A 6000-nucleotide genomic window follows, 5' to 3' on the forward strand; every position below is an offset into this window, starting at 1 on the left:
GAATATTGTTCTGTCATATATAAACATGAATTGTTTAGAACTGTAAATATTAGTTTTCCATGATTTTTTTTATTCGCCTTTTTTTGACTGGCTTTTTTTTATCCTTGTACCTGTTCTGATCCCATTATCACCACATCTCTTTACTAAAAGAAATCGTAGCCTCTATTTTCGAAGCAGCGTTTTTTAAAATTTTTAAATGCTACAAGGGAGAAATTAAGTTTGCAAAATCGCATAACTAATTGATGATAAAAGAAATAAAAGAATGGCCGTTTTTACTCATTACCAGAAATTCTGATTTCTCTAAGATAAAATTAAAACTGATTATAGAGCCTTCATTTCGAAAACCCGTTAATCGTGATTCTTCTAGGAAACCATAATCTGTGATCTAATAAAAGTTTCCTTGTATTCTTGTATTTATCCTTTCCTAGTGATGCCTGTCTTTACAGGTTGCAATTTTTGCACGAAAGATTAAAAGTAAAATATACCATTTATTAAATTCTTACAGTAAAGAAGTAACACTGTAAGAAGTTTTACAGTAAAGACCGATCTCTCGCCCATATTAACTGAGATATGGTGGTTCCAGGGGTAGCTGCGAGATATCTAGATTGTAGCGGTATCCGGGTTGCAGCGGTAGCTAGCAAACTAGTAAGAGACGATCAGTCAAATGCTAATTATGATAAAGAACAAATTATAAACTTAGTTAGATGTTTGATTTTTTGAGGATCGTTTCTTACTATTCCAAAGAAGAAAAAACCGTAGGCTTTTTCTTGTTTGTAATCCGTGTTGCTTATAATAAGGAACAAACTCTTGCCTATTCTATGTTGTATAGGTAACTTAACTACAGAATATGCTTGTATATCCGGGTTGCAGCGGTAGCTAGCAACCTAGTAAGAGACGATCACGTCCAATGTTAAGAAATATAAAAACCCATAGTTCCTAACAAAGGAGTCAGATCAAAACATAAAGTACACCATTAGAACCGCCTTGTCCGAAACCCCTGAATAGGAAACTTTCTGTCTCTTGGCTTGAACAGCAAGGGAAATATATTGGCTTGAAAATCAAGAAAAGTGGAAGCTACAACATTCTGCCTAAACAGGATATTTTTTTTTTTTTTCTTCTTTCTTTTCCACAGATAGCTTGGCACTGGAATATCGTAGAGGGTTGTTCAATAGCTCAATTTAAATGAAATTAATTGGGTTAAAAATCTATAGTAACTAAAATAAATTATTTCTATAAGAGAATAAATTTTTCCACCAAAAACTGCATTTTTGATGTCTTTTCACACTGCAGTCTTTCAAATATAATCGTATACCAGCGGTAAGATTTGAATTTATAGTAAAGAACGATCTCTTGCCTATACTAAATCTCATAGGCCACTTTACTATAGTAAAGGTTAACCGGGTTGCAGCGGTGGCTAGCAACCAAGTAAGAGACGATCAAGTCCAATGTTAAGAAATATAAAAAACCATGACTCCTAAAAAAAGTAGGATCATCCGGGTTTATAATAAAGAACGACCTCTTGCCTATACTAAATGTTATACGCCACTTAATTATAGCATAGGTTAGTAATTCCACAGATAGCTTGGCACTGGAACATCGTAGAGAGTTGTTCAATGGCTCATTTTAAAGGAAATTAATGAGGTTGAAAATTTTTTGTAATTAAAACAAATTTTTACATTAAAAGACGATCATTGAAATAGCAAACCATTCCATACATTGGATTTAGCTACTTGATTGTTTGAGTTTCGTCTCTTACTATTTAAAGGAAGAAAAAGCCGTAGGCTTTTTCCTGTTTGTATTTACAGTTAAAAAACGAACTAGAGCCCAAAGAAACTGAACCCTGTGGTTCATTCATATTTTTCCGGGTTGCAGCGGTAGCTAGCAACCTAGTAAGAGACGATCACCTCCAATGTAAAGAAATATAAAACCCCCCAACTCCTAAAAAAAAGAGTCAGATCAAAACAAAAAGTATACCGTTAGAACCACCTTGTCCGAAAACCGTATTAAGGAAACTTACCGCCCTTTGGCTTGAATAACAAAGTAAATATATTGGCTTGAAAATCAAGAAAATTGACTTTTACCATGTTATTCTCCACAAACGGGATATTTTTTTCTTTCCGCTTGATTTTTCTTCTCAGCTAGCTGGGCACTGGAAAATCATAGAGAGCTGTATAATAGCTCATTTGCAGGAAATTGCAACATCTAGTCACTTTTGTAATTAAAAATAAAATACTTTTTAAAGTAGAATCAATTTTGTCAAAAAAATTGCATTTTTGATGTATTTTCATGCTGCAGTCTTTTCAAAGATATTTCAATTTTGAAGCAATCAAACCGTTCATGGTAATGAACTCTATAGTAATAATAGCTACTTGTCTCAATAGTAACCGAAACTCCTGGAACCAAAATTTTCTTTTTTGGCTTAATCGCTAAAATTATTATGTAAACTGCAAAAATATCTTTGATGCCTAATCAGTAATAGTAATTTCTTAATTTAAACAACAAAAATACATGAAAATTTTATAATTAGTTTTACTTTTTGTCTCCTGGAAGAAAATTTTTTTCCATCTCAGTTCAAAGTTATTATTGTATCCTGGAACCAAACTTTTTTTGGTTTGTAACCCGTAAAGTACGTATCTCCATATTATTGTCTTATAATTGAAATTATTTCAGTTTTCAGTCCAGAATCGCTAAACTTATTATGTAAACTGCAAAAATATTTATGGTGTCTAACCAATAATTCTAATTTTGTAATTCAAACAAGATAAATACCTGAAAATTTAAAAATTAGTTTTTTTTATGCTAGGTTTTAGATACTCGACACGGGGTATTGTGTACTTAATAATTTTAAACCTTGAAAAAATATGGTCTCACGGGAGTGGAAAAAAAGAAAGAATAATCAAAATAGAGCAATCCAAATTTCTACTAATAGAAAACTTTACTACACAAAAAATAAAGCTAACATCCTGAAATATAGGAAAAGTTTATTTAAAAGAGATAAAAATGCCACCGAACGCAATAAAGCTCGAGAACGCGTAAGGATTGCAACTAAGATTTCTTGTGATCCAGAATTTAAGAAAATGAAATATGACAGAGCAAAACAGAGGTATGTTACGGATCAGGTGTATCGAGAAGGGAAAATTGAGACAGCCAAACAAAAGAGCAAGGAACGGTATGATAACGATATAGATTACCGAAACAAACATAAGAAAAAAGTTGCTACCAGAATAATGGGTAGATACTGGGGTGACAAAAGCTATAATGAAAAAATTAAATTCTCTGCGAGGTTGTACCGAAGAACGCATAAGGACAAAGGGAAAAATTACATTCAGAAATACAAGAAGATGGCAAAAATGCAGGCTGATCTTTGTAAATTGAGAAACATTTTACGCATGTTTTATCGGGATCACGAAAAGTATTCAAAATTACAGATTAAAATTCTCTTTGAAAGAGCGGATGCTGTTGAAAAGTCGGCTAGAAATGCTTTGGCAAAGCTTCATAGCAATATCCAAAAGAAATGTTGTCAGTTTAATGAAAAGCTTCCAAGGTATGGACTCGCAACTGCGGAACAGTTTATAGATACAATGGAAAATGTTCGACAACACAGTGAATATACAGAGGCGTACTTCTTAGAAAGTTCGTATATTAATTTTGGAAGGAGCAATTGCAGTTTATGTAGCAGCAATAACAATATATATACAAGCATACCTATCAACAGCGAAGGAAAAGCAATGCTTTTCAATTATGGCGAAAACGAGCCTGTTAGGGTTATTAGTATATGTGTTTGTAAGACTAATGATTTAGAACAAATTCCTGGAACACCGACTCAAGAAAAAAGTATTTCTAACTGTGTTTTAAACAGTTCTTTTAGTTCTATTGAATATTTGGGAAAAAATGCTCTGTGTAGTAGAACAAACTGTCTTGAAAAGTACGAGACAACTATCGAAAAATGCTCTGAATCTAGATCTGACAAGGAAATTATGATGGCTGAAGTCACCTATAACAATCTGAGTAAACATTCAAAACCAAAAATTGGGCAGCAGTTTACTTGGCAATGTCACCCTGATATCTGCAAGCTCTATCCGACAGATATTGAATTATGTCAAATTCTTTTTGATATCCTTGAAAATAATATAGCATTAAAATTTTCAACTGACAAAGTGGTTAATTTCTACCTTGGCGGCTTGGATTATTGTGAAATCAATTACAGGGACACAAGAAAGCATGGGCATTCGTTATACTGTAGCCCAAATGAGGGATGTCCGAGCTATTTGCGTTCTCTAAGGGCACTAGCTCCACATTTTCCTGTCTTGACCTGTTTCATTAATAGCGTATATAAGGCAGTATCAAAATCTAAGATTATACAACATATTAATCTACTAAAAGTCGAGGGCTCGTACAAGGAATTAAGTCATTATATAGAAGAAGTGTCAAGTATACTCTGTCGTAATAATAGTCAAGACTTCATCTATGGTGATAGCAATTTTAGAGTTTCTGTGGATGAAAATACAATAATAAAATTATTTGGTGAGAGCCTTCATAAGGTAGCTAACATCAGGGATGTATACCCCTCAATGCATTGTGACAGTTGCGAGCAGATAAAGACAAAGTACCAATTGAAGAGTCTAAGATCCCTTTCAAATAAGAAAGGTGTTGATGTAATGATGGCCACGATTTTAGAACACCTACAACAGGACATACACAAAGATGACAGAGAACAGCTAATTCAATGTACAGGTTGGAAAGAGGATGTCATAGATTTATTCTCTGTCTGTGAATACTTTGCTGGGAAAATGTTGAAAAGTCATGTTTATTATGAGGCATGAGGCAATGTTGTCTGTTGTATAGACAGACCGTCTATCTGGCTAGTAAATATCCAATTGCCAGAGCAAGCAGGTCACTATCAAGTTATGGGCTCCCATTAGTAAAGATAGGGTTGTTAAATTTCTGATTGTAACAAGCAGAAAATTATCAAGTTATTAATGCGCTGCAGCTCCCGTTATTAAAAAAAAAAATTCTAGGTGCTGCCGTTATTTTTAAAATTTTGTACATTTTAGACCTGCACTTTGTCAAAACTTGAATTTTACCGTGGGCACCCAAACATGAAACCGAATGTTAATGTTAATCGAATTTCTCAGGCCTACGTCTTACATCCCTGTTGAAAATCTTTGAACTTGGTGAATTTATATAGCATTTATATAAATTTTTATTTACTTTGTTTCCATTTCAGATCCCACCTGCCCACCAGCCCACCTCTCTACCTGTCCGTAGTCTATTTGCTGTTATTTTCATGATTTGAGTTATAGAAGACGTCAGTTAAACACAATCACTGGAAATAATAGCATAGACTACTTGGAACTACTAAAATTCACTGGACACAATCACTGGATATAATAGCATAGACTACTTAGAACTACCGAAATTCACGGCAAAATATTTAAAATTCGCTTCACAAAAACAAGAATCAGCTCCACCTATACTTTTTGTAGACCTTTCTTTAGTAAATATATTAACATTTTGGAAAATTGTATGCGAATGACTTATGGGCTATAGAGACAATTAAGAAATTTAAAGGTTTTTAGGCTGAGTTTTTGTTTTGAGGCTTTTTTTTAATATATTTTTTATCGAAGATTTGTAGACATACCACCTCACTCGATATAGTTGTTGATTGCAAGTGTCCAAGCAAAGTGTCTTATTTGGGCGATCCGGTTTTAGAAGTTAATATAGCCTAAAATGGGCAAAGACTGTTTTTTGTATCAACTTTAAACTTCTATTCCTAAGTCCCTGGAACTGGGAACCCAAACACAATTGCTAGTTAAAAAAAAACATCTGTTCCCCCAATAAAGGCCAAATTTTTCTTCCGAGCGACTTGGAACAACTTACCAAAGCAATTTCTTGGACTAAGGGGGCCTTAGTGTACAAACAAATGATTCAGCGACAAGGGTCATCTAAAAATCCTAGTTTTGACTGGTTTGAAACTTGTTATTGAAATTCCTTGTTACG

General features: G+C 33.6%; 1 long non-coding RNA gene across 1 annotated transcript in view; it reads left to right on the forward strand.

Moving 5' to 3' along the window:
- LOC148941442 (uncharacterized) overlaps window positions 1-5509 on the forward strand; it is a 60495-nt gene extending 54986 nt beyond the window's left edge. Inside the window, exon 3 of the long non-coding RNA XR_016143258.1 lies at window positions 5228-5509. This is a non-coding gene — a long non-coding RNA (uncharacterized LOC148941442). The remainder of the gene's footprint in view (window positions 1-5227) is intronic.
- Window positions 5510-6000: the final 491 nt, after the last annotated feature.

The sequence above is a fragment of the Artemia sp. Qi Xiang Cuo genome, chromosome 18 (assembly GCF_049724085.1).
Source record: "Artemia sp. Qi Xiang Cuo chromosome 18, ASM4972408v1, whole genome shotgun sequence".
NCBI lineage: Eukaryota > Metazoa > Arthropoda > Branchiopoda > Anostraca > Artemiidae > Artemia > Artemia sp. Qi Xiang Cuo.